The sequence below is a fragment of the Pleurodeles waltl genome, chromosome 5, assembly GCF_031143425.1.
Source record: "Pleurodeles waltl isolate 20211129_DDA chromosome 5, aPleWal1.hap1.20221129, whole genome shotgun sequence".
Lineage (NCBI taxonomy): Eukaryota > Metazoa > Chordata > Amphibia > Caudata > Salamandridae > Pleurodeles > Pleurodeles waltl.
In genome coordinates, this window is record NC_090444.1 from 1,668,735,709 (window position 1) to 1,668,755,615 (window position 19,907).

The window sequence follows — 19,907 nt, forward strand, 5'->3', positions numbered from 1 at the left end:
CCACATCCTTCACGCCCCTACTCCCAGTTCCCTCACTTTTCATCACTGCCTTGAGCCATTGTGCTGCCGTGTGCCACAATTCTGCCACTAGCTTGGCTAGTGGCAGAATAATAGTGGTGCTCTCTACTGCTGGCTTCTCAGTGTCATGCCTCAGCACTCAAGGATTGTGCCACGCCCACACCAATTCCACTTTTCTGCCTTTTGCAAAACTGGCCTCACAGATACTCCCCAAAGATGAGGCATTGCCCCCTCTGAAAACCCAGTGCCACAGTTGACTTTTACCCGACTCAAGATCTAGGAGCCCACCTCAAACATGGCCTAATAAACACTACCTCAATCATGAGAACCAATTGACACCCATGACCTTCTCTCTTAATCTAACTGTCACATAGTCCCACTGAGAAATAGTTGTGAGAAGAGGCAATCACCTCTTTCAACAAATCCTTCTTTCAGGCTATAACATCATCCTGAGGAGCAGAGAATGAAAGAGTTGCGGAGGAGTAACACTAACCTACACAACAGTGCTGTTCTGCACTTAAAGTCCAAATACAACGTTCCTCTTCTTTGAGGGCATAGCAGCCCTATGTTGTGTTAATTCTAACACTATGCTCAACTCAGTCGAGGTCTACTACTCCCCCACCGATACCCTAAAAAGCAGCTCTTACATTTCTCAACAATACTGCCTACTCCTTCTGGATATCAACTTTTCAAAAATACGCTTTCCCAACACAAGAATTGCCTCCTTGCCCTTCTGTCTCTCCACATGTACTAAAACCATCTTTAATTACTTCAAACCTTTGCAGACTACCAATTTTCTAGATATAATTCACAAAACAAAAGCCTCATTTACAAGAACTGATGCATCGCTGTGTTGCTGCAGAGATGCATCAAAAATATTTGTGCTGCAGCAAAAAAGTTTACGGCACCATGGACGCATCATATTTACAGTACGGTGCTTCATGGCGCAGGGTCCCAAGATGCATCAGAATTGCTGACATATCCAATGGAAGGATGCTGCAACGCATTCACTCAAAAACTGATGCATTACTGAAGTTGGTCTGAGAACTGATGCAACTTCAGCAATGCGTCAAAAATCTGAGGCGATCCGTCAGTTCATATTGACACAAGGAGCTTAATGTGTGAGGACCAATATAAAAAACTGTCAAATGGTGGAATATCACCTTCTACACTTTCACATTGGTCCTGGATGTAAGAGGCGATGTCTGAAGTATGGCTATGTCTCACTTTACACTGGGCATAGTCTACTCATGTGTATGTAAAGACCTGAGTATGTGTGACAAAGTGAGTTACGGTGTAATGTAAGTGAATAGAAGTATGTGTTGGAATTTGAAGTGGCAATACACGTATTACCTACCTAATGTGTGTAATTACCTGGGCGTGGGGCCCCTTTCCTCCATGGAGAAGCAGCAATCCTGGCCTGTCCCTTACAAAAACTACACAACTTCACATAGCCTTGCTCCAGTCGATGAATATGTCATAGATGCCTTGGTCCGAGGTTGGTCAAGAGGTCCTACAACATGAATTTCACATGTGTAGACCTACTACAACTAGAGGGAATGTGAAAAACAGAGATGTCCCAGGGTGTGAGGTGACTTCAAATGGTCAGATTCCTGTTTTAAAACCACTGCATCAGTCACTACACCTGGGTTTTTAAGGCATAGGAAAATTGACACTTCGCAGGCTATACATGACACATCTACAGGAAGCATCAAAAGAGGAAAATGCTGTAAATATCACTGTGTCTGTTTTAAGTGACTTTCTGATGGAACGCCCACTCTGCATCTCTTAAAATCTATGTGATGCAACCGGATCCCGCACAGGTTTTTTTGATGCAGGGCCAGGAAAAGTGACACTTTTGGCCAAATGCATCACATTGTAAATATGGAGCTAGCACAGCACCACCGCTGTGTCAAAAAAAATTATGCAACAGTGGTGCAAGCTCCTTATAAATAAGCCCCCAAGTGTCCAAGTTCCATGGAAGCCATGCCTATAATAACTCTTCTCTCCTATTGAGAAGAACACAACCGAAATCATCAACATTTTCCTTTTCCGCTTTCCATGATTGTCTGCCCAGATACTGCCCTTCAATGGGTACTGAAAGGGCCTTAACGAACATGAGGCAAGAGCCCCTTTCATGCATGGATGAGGAGAAGCCAGCTCCTTCAGCCATTGATCTTTTCACTGCATTTGTCACTATGACTCATACAACCCTGTGGGCAAGGCCCTAAAACTGGGCATGTTATCTAGTACTGCATTGCAGCCAATGGTATCATTTCCCAACAACCACAGTTCAGGATAGGCTCATTCGAATCATACAGCATTCTTCAAGGATCACCCCTCATGGATTTTACCATCTTAAGGATCCATGACTTCTATTCAATATCTACAAATGCTCCCTGGCACTGCTCCTAGATCAGTACCAGCGGTACTTCTAAGTACACACCTAAGGGTATGGAGATTCACTACCACGTTTAGTATGCCTGGAATTACACCCCCTCAGACTACATTGCATGTTTCACAAAGTGCCCCTCTATTTTAGAGGGGCTGTGGGATATTGGGAAAGGCACTGCACATTTGCTTTTTGTCCCTCAAGTCATCTCATTGGCAAACAGTGTAAATATGCTGTCTCCTCTCTTTGGAAAGTCTTCCACTTACTACAAAGACGCCACAGAGTTGAACTGACCTCAGCACTTATCCTGGCATGTGTCAACTAATGCAATGTCATCTGGTCTGGTCTCCCCAGTAAATTCATCATCAGGTCCTAAATGCACCAGAACCAGGAAGCCAGAATGTGTCTGAACCTTTGTGAGCAGGACAACATCCACCCTGCACTTAGAGCTCTCTGCTGGGTCCCAGCAGATGCCAGGATCAAGTGTAGGGTCGTAAGCACTGTGCACAAAGCATGCTGTAGCGCAGGCCCTGGATTCCTGCACAAACATGTGCCCCATTGGGGCACAACCAGACCATCCACTCTTACTTCATCACCCAACAATTGTTTTAAAGGTTGAAACACTGGGACAGATCACTAGGAATATAAGAACCTAGACTCTCGGTGGGGTGACCCTCATCCCGCTTTAGGTTCAGGATTCTTCTGAAAACTGCACTATTCAAATTGGACTTTAACTGAACACAAGAAGAGGGATCATCAATAACAAATTCTCTTCCGCTGCCTGGTTAAAATCCTACTCTCCCACTTATCAGTACGCTGTTACCCTGAAGTAACCGAAAGGTGACATGCGTTGCTTTATAATACATAAAGGAATTCAGAATGACATGCAAGTCTTACGCATAACGTGCAAGCTGCTTCAACCAATGAACTGTTGTATCGGCTCTTTTTCATTACTAGTTGCCACTATTTTGGCTGCATTATTTAATCATGTACACACTTTTCATTGAGTGGGTAGAAGAATACGTTTTTCTTATGCTGTGTAAAATGAATTGCTTTTTTTTCATAACCCTTGAACTAGCACGTTATTAAAGGAGTGATGAGCAACACTGCCATCTACTGGCTGCTGAGCGGCATGTAATTATAATGACCGTTCCCTGAAAAATGCTGCCAGTTTCAAGTATATCCTCACTATTAAAATAAACATCCAAACGAGAACAGTGTTTCCTATAGCACTCTTTCCACATATAAAAAATGTTAAAAGTCTTACCTCAAATATAAAAAATTAAATACATAAGTAAGCAAGAAAAAAAAACATAACCAGTATCAACGCAAACACAAGGACAAATTTATCAATCGTTCACACAGTGCAACGCAGCAAGTCACCTTGCTTCTCTGCGTGAAAGGATAAGGGCAGGAATGCGCCGTATTTAACATTATATAGCTCATTCCTGTTCTCTCCTTGCGCTGGTGCTCTATTGGCTGCCTAGCACCAATGCAGGCACCCATTGTATGCGGGTGTGTTTGTGTGCAGGAAGGGGCACCTTCCTGCCCAAAAACAATCCTGAGAGGCATTTTCCTCTTTCTGCAGGATGCAGCACATGTAGAAAGAGGAAAAAGCAAGGAGGAATAAATATATTTCTCCTTGGTACACCTTCCCTGGGGTGGCATAACATTTTGATGCATTCCCAAGTCTACCACTAATGGTAAATCTGTGGATTTGCCATAATCCATGGGTAGATGCTTGGGAGCATCCATGGTATGCCTCCCTGGGGCAAAGTAACACTTGCATTACTCCAGATTTAACAAGGCATGCAGAGCCACGCAGGGTGGCCTTGCGTGGCTTGATAAAATCATACTTTAGTGTTACGTTGCCCTTGCGACGCAAGGCCTTGTGGCGCAAGAGTCTTGCAACACTATGATAAATATGCCCCACAAACACTGACAAAGACAAAAAGCTTGGCTTTTGTATAGTTAATTAACACAGAGGCATGCATCCAGGTGCACAATGAACATGCACACAACCAGCAAACCCACAGACACCCATTACCACAACTTCCTCGTCACAGTCCTTACTTGAAGACAAATTTAAAATGGTAAATATTTATGTGTATATTTATTCTCATATGTATCTACAACCACACCTAGGGGCAATACTTCACTTTTTCGCTATTCACCATTGATATTCGCCATTTCTGTTTGAAGATTTACGAGGTGTAGACTTTCATTTCTCAATTGCTCAAATCATCTATTGCCGGACATTTCCACCACCGTGTCGGAGATCTACCTATGGAAAAGTGTAAAGAAAATTATTAAAGTGTATTACTATTTAGAAAAAATATGTATATGTATAAAATAAAAGTAAATTAACTTAAGATATTTATTATCCTACACCAGGAAAAAAATGTTACAGCATATAAACCCATCAAATCAAATATGTATTAAAAACACGTTATTATTATTATATTTTAATCCATAAGTGATCATTTTTAAACAATAACACTAAGATTTTTACTTTCATTAAATAGATAGTACATTTTGTTAAATGTTTGTTAAACGTTTAATTTGGTTCTTATTTAAATTTAATATTACATTTTAAAATAATAAAATAACCAGTCAATAAGATTATTTATCTGTGAAGTATCTATTAATATGCATGTATATCTATACATACACACACACACACACATATATGATAAATTGAAATGTCAAATTGTTTTCTTTTTTTAACATTAGCTCTTATGGTTTTTTTAACATCTATGTGACCCCGCTGGCACAAGTGGTAAAATATTATGGTTTCGATGTTATTTCATATGCAGATGACGCACAGCTTGTTATCACTGTGGGCCCAATCCACTCTACTAAAATAAGATTTTGCGAATGTATAGAAAAGATTGTCTTATGGGTGTGGCTCAACTGTCTTCAACTAAACACTGGAAAATCCAAGGGCCAGATTTATGGAGCCTGTTCCAATACCACATTAGCGTTATTTTTGTTATGCTAATGTGGCGGGGTGACCACTCCCCCTATCCTTTGTCTAGTTTCCCATCATTGCTCCCACCAAAAGTGGGGGTTTGCAACAGGGGTAGTCATCTGCTGCTAGCAGCAGGTCTGGGGGTCAAGTGACAAGGGTGTCAAGCCCTTTGAAGCTCGCTAGCAGGGCAGTGCCCATTCCTGAGGGAGGGAGTGTTAGCACCTCCACCCAGGAAGAGTTTTGTTCTGAATCCAAGAGACCGGACAGCAACCATGCCAGGGTAGTTAGCTTTTGCAGGGGGCACCTCTAAGGTGACCCCTGGGTACATTTTGTAAAAAATCCAATACTGGTACCAGTTCGGATTTATCTTTCAGAGTTGTTTGATACCAAACACCCCACAGTTCAAGGTAGCCATCATGTGTCTAGAACATGCATTAAAATTGCTGCCCTGTTCACTTACTATGTCCCAGGTTTGGCAGGGACACAGAAGGGGCATATTGTTCATGCAACTATGCCCACACATACCATATAGTGCACCCTGCCTTAGGGCTGGAAGGCCTGCCAGAGGGGTGACTTACCTATAGTACATGCAGTGTATGGTGAACTGAGCACACAGGCTGTGTGCCATGTCACGTTTGTCTTTTTGGATTACATTGGAACACTCAGCCTGCAATGGCAGTGCTGGGTGGTTCTGGATGCATGGCCCTAGAGGGTGGCACAATCTGTGCTGCTGCCCTCAAGGGCCTACCCTTAGAACTTCATCCCCTGGGTCCCTAAGTACTATTTACTAGAGACTTAGGGCCAGATGGAGGCAACTTTTAGCATGGTGCAAACAGCGAATTTGGCTGTTTGCGACATGCAAAAAGCACATCGCGAGGCCCATTCCCATTTTGCGAGTCGGTAACCTGGTTACCGACCGACTCGCAAAATGGGAATGCGAGTCGCAAATAGGAAGGGGTGTTCCCCTTCCTATTTGCGATTCGCATTGCAATGCAGAATTGCTTTGTGACCGCAAACGCGGTCGCAAAGCAATTCGCAGTTACCACCAGTGTCACACTGGTGGTAACCCATTCGCAAAAGGGAAGGGGTCCCCATGGGACCCATTCCCCTTTGTGAATGACCCTGAAAACATTTTTTCAGAGCAGGCAGTGGTCCTGTGGACCACTGCCTGCTCTGAAAAAATGAAACAAAAACGTTTCATTTTTTCGTTTGTAATGCAACTCGTTTTCCTTTAAGGAAAATGGGCTGCATTACAAAAAAAAAAAAAACTGCTTTATTTAAAAGCAGTCACAGACATGGTGGTCTGCTGTCTCCAGCAGGCCACCATCCCTGTGAGTGCTGCGACTTGCAAGGAGGTCGCAAATTGCGACCCACCTCATTAATATTAATGAGGTGGGCCTTTGCGACCCCCTTGCGACTCGCAGATGGTGTCAAGGACAACATCCTGCATCGGGGTTTGCGAATCGCAAATTGCGAGTCGCTCAGACTCGCAATTTGCGAATCGCAAACCCAGAATTACGTACATCTGGCCCTTAAAGTGGCAGCTAAAGGTGTTTCCAGTGGTGCCAATGCATCATAACAGTTTAGGGAAAGAGATCTGACCCAGGGACACTAACACCTTTGAGGCTACATCATGTACCAGGCAAAAAGTGGGGCCTAAATATGACAAAAGTGGCCTTTTCTCACAAAAGTACATTTTACAAAGGAACTATTTAACTTAGTTAACAAATATGTGAAAATTAAGTCAGGAATTACTTTGAATCATTTTTCTAGCACTTTCCCAAGTGGAGACAGGAAATAAAGATTTAAAAACCATCCAGGCCTATTTAGGGAAACGTCGAGCAAGGGCTATACAGTGAAAATTCCTTGGGGTTTTATTTTGTTGTAACAGCAAATTAACTCCAATATGTAGTGTATACCATTTTTTACATGTTAGCATACTCCCCTGTGGCTTACAAGGCACTCTTTAGGGCTGATCAATGGATAAATATGTAAACAAAACGTTTCCTACAGGGCAAATGCACTTTTCTCTAATGTGCTGCTGCAGTGCATTAACACTCTAGCCCAGCCAGAGCACAGTGGTATTTCCAGGCTGATATCAATTTTAGCATTTATATGGGTGAAGTATGTACACATTTTCTGGGACATCTGCAATGATCTTAGAGCACAGTTAAATAGACCAATTGGGTGAAACAGATTTTACCACTACCATATTAGAGCCAGAACACACACACAATTGCACTGATTAGCAGTGTCACACACTCAAAAAAGGGTCCAGAAAAAAGTGAAAAATCTGGGTTGGCCATGCAGAAAAGGCAATTTAACTGGCATTGTAAACTCCAGTTTTTTCAATTTGTTATGTCTGTACTGAGTCTTCCCTTTTGCCACAATTTCAGGCCATGGTGCCCACCATGTGGACTACAAGTACCTGCTGCAACTCAGGATCAATATATGATTTTTTGGGAAAATGGCAGTAAATTCTATAGAACCCCACTATCTCTAACTATTTCCTTTTTAGGTCTTAGCTACAAAGATCTTTAGCTATCTGTTAGCATGACCTAGTATTGCCAGTACATTACATATACTTCAAGTGGGTTCTGGGTAGGTCCTTTCCTGATAATTCATGGCTTTGCTGTTTATTTCACTTCTCTGCTCCTGGCTCACACACTTTTCTCCCTGTCCTTCTGCTGTTTGTGCTGCCCAGGAGCATTTACTTCTCACACTTCATTAGTTAAGGTGTACTTCCACTCCTGATGTCAAATGTAGTATGTCAGGGTCTATTATGTCCCCATCTCTCTCTCCCTGCTTCCTATTACTGTTCTCTTTTTTACTCAATCCTTCTCTTTTCTAACCTTCCTATGCCTATAGCATCATGCGCACTGTCCTCTGCCCTTATAGCCCCCTCACTAATTCATGCCCACCCTCTGCACTTTCTGTAGGTGACTATCCTAAAATATTCAAGATGGCCATCTGCATGTATGAATGCACATCCATGCTGGCAGGCACTGTTCAGTAATGCACTGTATGTTTACCAATCCCTTTCAAATTAGCCATTGTGGTTGTGAACACCTCTGTGATAGCTGTCCTTGAATGGGATTGTATAAATAAAAAACAAAATAAAATGCTTTCAAACAATGGCACTCTGAATGTGCTCTTAACTGTGGCAGACATCTTTGAGTACATTTTACATACTTTTTTTAAAAACTCCTACAAACAGAGCCACCCCGGATGCTCACACATTTAAGGTGACCATATATCATAAAACAAAAACAATCACCTATGAACCTGGAAATAAACACCTATGGAAGAGTAATGAAACGAAAACACATATAGGCGGTCATTCTGACCCTGGCGGTCAAAGACCGCCAGGGCGGAGGACCGCGGGAGCACCGCCGACAGGCCGGCGGTGCTCCACTGGGGATTCCGACCGCGGCGGTAAAGCCGCGGTCGGACCGGCACCACTGGCGGGTACCGCCGCCCCATTGAATCCTCCACGGCGGCGCAGCTTGCTGCACCGCCGCGGGGATTCCGACCCCCCCTACCGCCATCCAGATCCCGGCGGTCCGACCGCCGGGATCCGGATGGCGGTAGGGGGGGTCGCGGGGCCCCTGGGGGCCCCTGCAGTGCCCATGCCACTGGCATGGGCATTGCAGGGGCCCCCGTAAGAGGGCCCCTACATGTATTTCACTGTCTGCTGCGCAGACAGTGAAATACGCGACGGGTGCAACTGCACCCGTCGCACAGCTTCCACTCCGCCGGCTCGATTCCGAGCCGGCTTCATCGTGGAAGCCTCTTTCCCGCTGGGCTGGCGGGCGGTCTGAAGGCGACCGCCCGCCAGCCCAGCGGGAAAGTCAGAATTACCGCCACGGTCTTTCGACCGCGGAACGGTAACCTGACGGCGGGACTTTGGCGGGCGGCCTCCGCCGCCCGCCAAGGTCAGAATGAGGGCCATAGTACTTTAAAATCGGAAATGGGTTTGGACAAAATCAAACACAACAGCTTAGTTAACTTTGCAGACAAATGCTTGAGAGAAAGATTAGCATTGTCTAGCCATGAAATAAACAATTGTACAACCAAACTAACATCCCACATGGTATTGTATTTGGGAGCAGGAGGTTTAGCAAAACGTACTCCCTTTAACAGACGACAAACCAGAGGATGCTCCCTGATAGGGCTTCCATTTACTCTGATGTGTTCCGCCAAGATAGCCAATCTATAAGTTTTAGTACTGTATTAGGCTTTCCTTTGGGAAGCCAGGAAATTAACCACTAAGGTTACATCTGCTGAAAGGAGTGTGGTAGGTAATTTAAGGTACATTCTTGTAAGCAGGAAATCAGGTAGCAAGTCACGTAATTAAAATATGTAGATTTATTAAGATGAAGTCTCTTAAGTTACAAGTTACAGTTAAATAAGTAAAAGGGTAAATGCCCCACCAGGAGCAGCATACTACTGCTCAGCCCACTCTCACCAACTGACACTTTCTCCACTCAAGCACTCACCAACATTCCATCACATCACACCACACCACTAGCAGAGCAGCAGGGAACTACATAACCATGAAGAGGATGCATCAAAACAAAATCAGGTTACAACAAGGGGATCTGAATGCCTGTCCATACACCAGCTACACCAGACCAACCAGGCTGGCTTGTAGATTTTTGTCGTGGCAGGGGGCCAAGACTGATGAATGAGATGGATGGCTTCCTCTGAAATTCCTGGGGTTTTCCAGGAAGGCCCAAAATCCTCTAAGCAATAAGGAAAAGATGGCCCTCTAGGATGAGATTGGGACAAATTTCCTGAGGTTTGAGGAGGTTGGAAAAGGTAGGAATCCAAACTGGAAAGACCAAAGCTAGTTCCAACAACGTCAGGAACCAAGGTTGAGCCTGCCGAGAAGGAGTGATGAGAACCAGAGATTATTGTTGTCTACAGACTTGAGGGATGGTTCAGGCAAGGAAGTGGAAGGGGGAAAAGGCATAAAAAAGGGTCTGAGGCCATACCTGGAGAAAAGCGACTGTGGCCATAGCTAATTGATCCGGTGTCCAGCTGAAGAAAGAGTTTAGATGGGAGGCAAAGTGATGTACATACATCGTGCTGAAGACTGAAGGAAGACAACTGAACACTGAAGGATGAGGCCTCCAATTGCTTGAACCCTTCAGGTGTCTGGAAAACCAATCGGCTTCTTGGTTCAAATTGCCAGGGAGATATTCTGCTTTGACATAGATTTTCCTTTGAAGAACGAAGTCCCCAAGACTTTTCGCCAAAGTTGCCAGAGGTTTGGACCTTGTAACCCCTAGGTGGTTTATATATCTGACCACCGATAGATTGTCCACCTGAAGGAGAGTTGTGCATTTTGCCATGTCTTTAACAAAGGTCTGAATGGCAAAGGAACCTACAAGCACCTCTAAACATTTGATGTGCAAGGATGACTCCTATAGAGACCATGTACCTCCAGTCGAGAATTGACCACATCTTCCACCTCATCCTGACCGACTTGCATCTGATTCTAAGACAAGATCAGGGGAGGCAGAGAAAATTGTTCTTCTGTTCCAGGCATCTAAGTGACTCAGCCACCAGGGGAGTTGTTCTCTGGACTCCGCGTCTAAGAGTAATGGTCCCAAGTAAGCCAACCCTTTACATAGATGACGAATCTTTAACCTTTGCAGAGCTCAATAATAGACAGGACCTGGAAAAATGGTTTCAATTTAAGATGCGAAAACACCCACCAATCAAGGAGAGGGGCAAGGAGAGAGAGTGACGGATTTCCTTTTTGATTAAGTCAACCTTCAGCTGAGGGAGTCGAAGTATCAATAGCAAGGTGTCTACCACAAGGCCTACCAATCCTGGACACTGTGAAGGAATAATGGAGGATTTCTGAAAGTGGATGAGGAAACCTAGTCTTAACAGAAGGTCCTGACACCATCCCAGATGAGAAAGAAGACAGTTTTTGTCCTGTGCCATGATGAGGAAAGCATTGAGATAAACAATGAGTCTGGCTCCCTGAACTCCAAGAAAGGCAACCACTGGTTTGAGAATCTTGGAAAAGCATCAAGGGGCTGATGAGAAGCCTAAAGGGGGAGTTTTGAAGCAGAAAAAAGATTGGCCTCGACTGGAACTGAAGATACTTCCTGCAAGTGGGCACCAGAACCGACCAATAAGCGACCTGAAGATCCAGACATATCAACCAGTCATTCTGAAGGAGAATGCCTCTGAGATGGATAATGGTTTTCATTTTTAAATGGCTGACAGCAAAGTTGTTGAAAATTTTTAGATTGATGACTGCCCAATACTTTTGTTCTTTTTTTATAACCAAGACGATGGTGTTGTGGAAACCTGAAGGATGAAACGTGGTCTGTTCAATTGCCTATATTGAAAGAAGTAACTGAACTTCTTCTTTGACTTGCAGAGACTGTTCCTGTGACAAATGTAGAAGGCTGGTTCGGATCTGATATAGCTCTATGTAGTAAACCTGAATAGTCTGGATCACCCAAGGATCCGTTGTGAGAGACAACCAAGCATTTAGGCAAAGAGCTAATCTGCCTCCTATGGGAAGAAGGCCACATGGGAAGTTCTTAACTGAGAATTCCTATTCTGGAATCCTCCTATTCAGTGTGGGTAGAAGTGGGGTTTGTAATCCTGGTAATAGTCCTTCTGGGACCCTTGGTTGGAGGAGCCTCTGAAGGACTGACCACTTGAGGGGTATTGGCCGGCAAAGACTCCTTCCTTTGCTGATCCTGCCAAAAACCCAGAAAGAAAATGTTTTCTTTAAAGAAAACTGGGCTTTATCCATTTGGGCAAAAGTGGAGACATATTATTTAATTTCCTTGATGAAGGAGTCTCCGAGAAGAAGACCATTAACCTCTTCTCTGGCTGAAAGCTACTGAGCTTACGGTCTATCTTTAGTAAAAGGCTTTCGCGTCTTTCTTGAGAAATGTAAACATTAACATTACCCAGTATACATATGACACGTTAAGCCGAATTTGAATGGGTTTCCGGGTCAACCTGTTCAACCTCCATTTTTGCCTCCTTAGCTAAATCTAGGATCCTAACTAAGAAGCCAACCAGTTCCAGAATCTGATCCTAAAAATTAAAATTACACCAGGCCCTGTAGACCTCTTTTTTGGGGTCTTTGCCAAATTTGATAAAAAAATTATAACATTTTGGGATCAATAACAGTGGTATCAGCTACTTTATTGGGAAAGGCAAGGACATTTGGATCTCAATTTGCTCCTAGAGGATTTATCTAAGGAAGTCACATATAGAAAAGATCATAATCAGAAACATGTTCAGAAGGGAACCATTCAGTGGAATTAGGGTGGTGAATTAACACAGGATCAAATATGGGTTCAGCTAAGTAATCCGAAGGCCATTGGACACTGGGTGAGAAACACCACCATCAATAGGCAACATTTTATGCATTTTCTGCGGAGACCTACTTAAAGAATCAGGAATTATATCAAAATTAGGATTAATTGTCATCCAAGACATCATCATTGTCAGTGTCCTGTAACTGAGTTATATTGAGGGGGGAAGAAGTGGGCCTGAAAAAGAAACCTCTCGGTGGGAGAACCAGTGTTGTGAGAAACACCTTTAGAAAGCGCACTTTGCTGTGCAGCACCTTTCTTTCTTTTTTAGAAGGAAATTCTGGGAAAGCATGAAGCATTTTGGAAATGGAAGCCTCCAATGTATTTGAAACATCCAACATAGAGACAGAAGCCACCTGCTGAACTGAGTTCTCGATAAAAGACTTCAGATTGTCTTTCACAGTCTGGGATTCCTCGTCCTTAGACATAATGTTAGTTTTAAATATAAACAAATATAAACAGATATGAAAGAAAAAGAAAAGGAACCTAATGAGGGGGCTGAAAAGGTTAATACCCACTAACATGGAAGAGCCTTTCATGAAAGATCCCTTAAGAGGTGCCTGTCCCAAGCTTCACATTTTGTGCTCTATCTACCACTGTCTCTCCTTTTGTTTCTCACTCCTCTGTGGTCTAGTTCCTTCATTCTGACATTAACATGCATCCAAAGACTGCAAGCCATTGCATCCCATTTGCCACAATCCCTACCGTATCCACACCCCTTTTGGAACCTGGCTTGTTGTGGAAATCATGTACACTTTAAAAAATACTGTCAACTAAACATAGTTTCCAATTATGTTATACTTGATATTGCTAAAGAAAGTCATTAGTAATAATAACAACATATGAGCCTTTGAAAATTTCAAAACATAAAAAATAAAATACAGAAACCCCTATTATTCTATCCTGCCAATAGGCAAGAGCAAAGGTCTCAGGTCATTAGAGCCCACAACATAACACTCATCAGTAATTGCAAATGCCTGTTGGACATTTCCAGGAAATGTACCATAAGGTTTACAAATCATCAATCAATTAATCAATCCATAAATCGGCCAGTGATCTGAAGATTACGCAGTCACTTGTTATCTCAGTCTGTGACTGATAACACCACCACCCTTCAGTAGTTACTCTTTGGAAAATTAAGGCATAAGGATGTGATAGGCTGCTAAGAATGTTGCTGGCACTGCTGGGAAACATTTATTAAAGTTTTTTGCCAGAACATCATTGATAAACATATTATCTGAAGTAAATATTATGGGGCAGATTGATCATTCTTTTACACAGAGTAAGGCAACAAGCCACCTTGCTGCGCTGTGTAGTGTGAAAGGGCAAGAATGCACCCTATTTAACATTACACAGTGCATTCCTGTCCCTCCTAGCACTGGTGCACTTTAGGCTGCTTAGCGCCAAATGTAGGCACCCTTGTGTCATGGTTAAAGGGCGCCAGCGTTGTTGGCAGGACCGTGTCTGTGCAGGAAGGGGCACCTTACTGCACAAAAACAATCCTGAGAGGCATCTTTCTCCTTCTATGTGTGCTGCAGAACGCAGCACGCAGAGAAAGAGGACAAAACGAGGAGAAATAAAGATACTTCTCTTCACTACCTCTCACCTGGGAAAGTGTAGCATTTTGCTACATTCCCAGGTGTACCACTAATGGTAAATCTGGGAGTGTGCCAAAATCCATGGGTGGATGCGTGGGAACACCCACGCTCCACGCATGGAGCACTTCTCTGCCGCACAGGAATGCATGGCAGCGTTCTGCACTGCCTTGGTGGCTCAATAAATCTTATGCAGTGCAGAACTTTGATAAATCTGGAGCTGAGTCTTAAATATTGAATATAGGAATATTTTCCAGTTGGGCGTGGATTTTCTATTATTAATTCCATGTCGGGTGATATTTTTTTATCAACAGTATTTAAGACCAGATATATTTGTGAGATGATAGTTAAGCCACAATATCCTGATTCTATACCGGTTTGTATGTCCCTTTTTACATGGAATGTCGTAGGGATTGGTCAGAGAATATAAGAAGAAGAATCCTGAAACCTGCACAAAGTCCTTTCAGGGAGGAATTCAGAATTTCTGGGTGACTGGCTTTAATTCTTCATCAGTGTGTCCTACCTAGGCCACTCTGACATTTACTGCTGCGTTTCTGGTAAATGCAGAAGATGGATTGGTCCCTGCGTGCGCGTGAAGCTGTCAGTGTGCTGCTCGCAGAGGCCGCCAGCAGATTACAGTACCTGGAAGAAACAGCCCCAGTGCCCAGTTTCCAAGAACTTACTGTCCATATGCAAAAGAAAAGTGTCCGCAGCATCCTTTCTTTGTAATTGAAATATCGTGAGGAGATGCAGCGGTTACTCAGAAAAACATCTTTATGGACCACCAATAAAATGCTGGTCTGCCTTTATTAGGGAAGCAAGATTGTTTTCACTGTCGGGTTTCCGATGCAGAGCGCTCTGCTGCCTTTTGGCTAGGTGTGTGCTATAGAAATACCATAGATAAACATATACATACAATGATGAAAATAAATCGTGAATTTAAAAAAACTAATAGTGCCTTTGTATTGGGTACTGGTTGCACCCGTTCTTTACAGCAAAAAACACGATATAAAGCACAATGTTTAAAGAACTTATTATTCATTTATGTAGTTATTAACACTAGTGCCATTGTTGTTCGTGCTCATAATGATTCCCTTGGCGTGTGGGTTTGTTTAATTCCCACATGATGAATGACGTTTTTATTCTAACTACTATGCAGGATTTTTCCTCATCTGTTTCTCTTCCTAACTTCTCCTGTCTCTTCCCTTGGGCTGCAGAGCAGTACTACACTCTGCAACTCAGTGGAGCAATGGACAAATGACACTGAGAAATAATACATATCTCGAAATGTGCTTGTGTAATGGAAACATACAAGACAAAAGGAATGGTTGGACTCCCGCCAATTACCTGAAGGGTGGCTTACAGTTATACACTAGAGGACTTTATGGGAGCTGAGCATGTTGGGAATTAGGACAAACTTCTAATTACTTTTTTGAGGTGGGAAGGTGCATGAAAGCTTGACTTTTACTGAAAACACCATTGCTGCTTAGAGAGAACAACAATAAACAAGGTATTTGATTGAAAACCTCCAAGACTATTGGAGAAGGATCCCCATAAATGGGCTAAAGGTCCACCACAGCAGCTCACCTCCTGTCGCAGATGACATCAGCCCATGTTTTAGGAAGCCAAGGCCCCTTTTACTGTCCTTCCCCTTGCCTCTGTCTCTATAGAACCAGACAAAAAATCATTATTGCTGCCTTTTTGACTTACCCTGTCAGCTGTGCCTTCAACATTGTCCCATCACAAACTCTGCAACAATTGGGCCTCCTTCTTAAATAAGAAGGTGCCATAATTTCCTGCTCTTATTGGCTGTTTGGTATCATGTAGAACCGATATCAATCAATGTTATAAACAGTTATCTATCTATTCTTCTGCTTATCTTCCCAGATGACAAAGAAGTGGTAGCAGTGGTATGCCAGATGTCACACTCCTCTTTGGTAAAGGCAGTAAATTATAATACATTAGTAGCACGACTGCTCTACAGGTGTCAGCATTATTCTACCACACTAATGCCACAAATAGTGAGAGAAACTCTCACAATAACATTGAAACAACGAAACACCCATAGCAGATCAATAGTTCCATAAGCAATTGGATAACTATTCGGTAAGTCCAGTTCAACCAAAAATGCAGTGGTACAATTGTGATGTTTATTCCAATGAGAACAGGCAGTCAATAAGTTTCACCTCTGACGACTTTCTCAAAGCTAAAAGGCGTAATTCCAAAAAGCATTAAACGTAGTCACGCTACAACTTGTGATCAGAAGGGCAGTATCAATAGTAAAGTCCGCAGAGGGAACAGGACCAAAGTGTAGGCTACCAGAAGTGCAACAAATCTCAATATTATCGTCCTTCTGACTGTCCTCACTTCACACAGTAACAGACCTTAGGGGACTTTTCCCCCTTAAGTGTTTCCAGTTATGTGACAGCAGGTTTTGGAAGACTTAGCATGGTTTTTGGTTTATACGCTTGACCCTGACTTCTTTGTGGGGTCTTTAATCATAATATTCAGATTTGTTGCACTTCTGGGAGCCTACTTGTGTCCAGGCAGAGTGGCAGTCCCTTCTATAGCATCCAACTCTTATTCCTGGCAGAATGTTCTCAGTCTAGAAGGATTCTAACTCTGTGGTGTCGGAGGTCCAGTACTTATACCCATTTCTGTCTTTGAGGTAGGCAAAATTCAAAGAGAAGTCTTTGCAGTGCACAAGACCCTGCCCTTCGCTGTCCTGGCCCCAGACACACTTCAGGAGGGTGAAGACTGCTTTGTGTGAGGACAGGCACAGCCCTATTCAAGTACAAGTGTCAGCTCCTCCCACCACTCTAGCTCAGGAACAGCCATCAGCCCAGTGATGGGCGATGAGGATATGCAAAGCACACCTCAGCTCCATTTGTGTGTCTGTCTTGAGTGAACACACAAAAAGCCCAACTGTCATCCTGACCCAGATGTGTATTCTACAGACAGACAGAGGCTCAGAATGGTTAAGTAAGAAAATTCCCACTTTCTAAAAGTGGCATTTTCAAACTCACAGTTCAAAAACCAACTTCATGAAAAGATATATTTTTAAAGTGTGACTTCGGAGACCCCAAACTCTAAGTCTCTATCTGCTCCCAATAGGAAATTACACTTAAAAGATATTTGAAGGCAATCCCCATGTCACCCTATGGGAAAGATAGGCCTTACTATAGTGAATAAAAAATGTGCAATATTTTGCTTTCAGGACATGTAAAACACACCATTACATGTCCCAACTTTAAGTACCCGGTACCCTGCCCATGGGACTACCTTGGGCCTACCTCAGAGGTAACATACAGGTAATAAAAGGGAAGGTTTGGGCTTGGCAAGTGGGTGCACTTGCCAGGTCGAAATGGCAGTTTCAAACTGCACACATAGGCACTGCTGTGACAGGTCTAAGCCATGTTTGCAGAGCTACTAGTGTGGGTGGCACAGTCAGTGCTGCAGGCCTACTAGTAGCATTTGATTTTCAGGCCCTGGGCACACAGAGTACACTTTACTAGGGACTTCCTAGTAAATCAAATATGCCAATCATGGATAAACCAATCACCAATACAATTTAGACAGGGAGCATATGCACTTTAGCACTGGGTAGCAGTGGTAAAGTGCTCAGAGTCCTAAAGCCAAAAAACAGGTCAGAAAAAATAGGAGGAAGAAGGCAAAAAGTTTGGAGAGAACCCTGCAAAAAGGGCCAGGTCCAACAATATACCTGAGCTTACCTGAAATATCTTGTTGATATTCTAGATAACCTTGATGCCTAACTAACCAAGATTGTGAAAACTCAGACTTCCACCTCTACCCACAACCTGTGTCCTTTACTACCCTTTAATATACCTCCTTCAATTGAAACATTGAGGGACAGAGCAGAAAAGGTGTTAACATAAAATTAAATAATTTGGAAAAGCAGGCTCTACCTCGAACACTCCAAAAGCCACAAATAAGCTTGTAGGACAGTAAAGGAACATTATTTTGATGTTGGATTGATGTGTCAGCAAACTCAACCAAATAATTGTCTCAGTTTTCTGAGGAAATGGTCTCTCCAAGCCCATGGCAAAGCATGGCAATGACTTCAAATGACCTTTGTGAGTGCATCTTTTCATTATGTAGCAACAGAATTAAATTGATGCCTTAGTGGCTCTCATCACCATCCTACCCCAGATGTCTTTGAGTCTGCTCTTGCTGTCATATCCCACTGGAAGGCCATAGAGCTTATATTTCCCATAGCTGGATACATTGAATGCCAAAGGCCAAATGCTAAAGGGGTTAAACAGAAAAGGAAATAAAGAGTTCATGAGGTGGTTCCTGGTACTCCGCACCAGCATTTAATTGTCAACATCGGCTCCTATGACAATCTGCCACATGGTGACACTTTTTCTCTGATTTAGAGCAAAACAAAGGTTGTTTATTAATTGAAGACATTAACCCTTTCACTGCCAGGCCTTTCCCCCTCAGGTGCCAAGCCTTTTTTGGGCTATCGGGGGCAGTTCACACTTAGGCCCCCATAACTTTTTATCTACATAAGCTACTCACGCCAAATTGTGTCCTTTTTTACCAACATCCTAGGGATTCTAGAAGTACCCAGAGTTTGTAGGTTCCCCTGGAGGAGACCAAGAAATTAGCCAAAATACAGCAAGATTTTTTTTATTTTTTTTTAAATGGGAAAATGGCTGCAGAAGAAGGCTCGTGTTTTTTCCCTGAAAATGGCATCAACAAAGGGTTTGCAGTGCTAAAATCACCTGCTTTCCAGCTTTCAGGAACAGGCAGACTTGAATCATAAAACCACATTTTTTACACAATTTTGGCATTTTACTGGGACATACCCCATGTTTAATATTTGTTGTGCTTTTAGCCTCCTTCTAGTTAGTGACAGAAATGGGTGTGAAACCAATGCTGGATCCTGGAGAACTAAACATTGCTGAAAAATAGACACATTTCTAAATTCAGCAAGGGGTCATTTGTGTAGATCCTACAAGTTTTTCCTACAGAAAATAACAGCTGAACTAAAAAACATTGAAATTGAGTGAAAAAACCAGCCATTTCTCGCCACGTTTTGATCTGTAACTTTTTCTTGCGATGTCAGATTTTCAAAAGCATTATACGGTTACATCTGATGGACTCTTCTGGTTGCCAAGACATATAGGGCTTGTAGGTTCATCAAGGCCGCTAAGTACCCAGAGCCAAAAAAGGAGCTGCATCTTGAAATGGGTTTTATTGTTTACCGGGTACATAGCAATTAATTTGGTGAAATAAAAAGAGTGAAAAATAGGTATCAAGGAAACCTTTGTGTTTTTAAAATGGGCACAAGATAAGGTGTTGAGAAGCAGTGGTTATTGGCACATCCCTGAACTACGGGGTCCCCATACTAGCATGAGAATTACAGGGCATTTCTCAAATAGTCGTCTTTTTTACACACTCTAACATTTGGAAGGAAAAAAAATTGAGAAAAACAAGGGGCAATAACACTTGTTCTTCTATTCTGTGTTCCCCCAAGTCTCCTGATAAAAATGGTACCTCACTTCCGTGGGTAGGCCTAATGCCCACAGCAGGAAACGCAACAT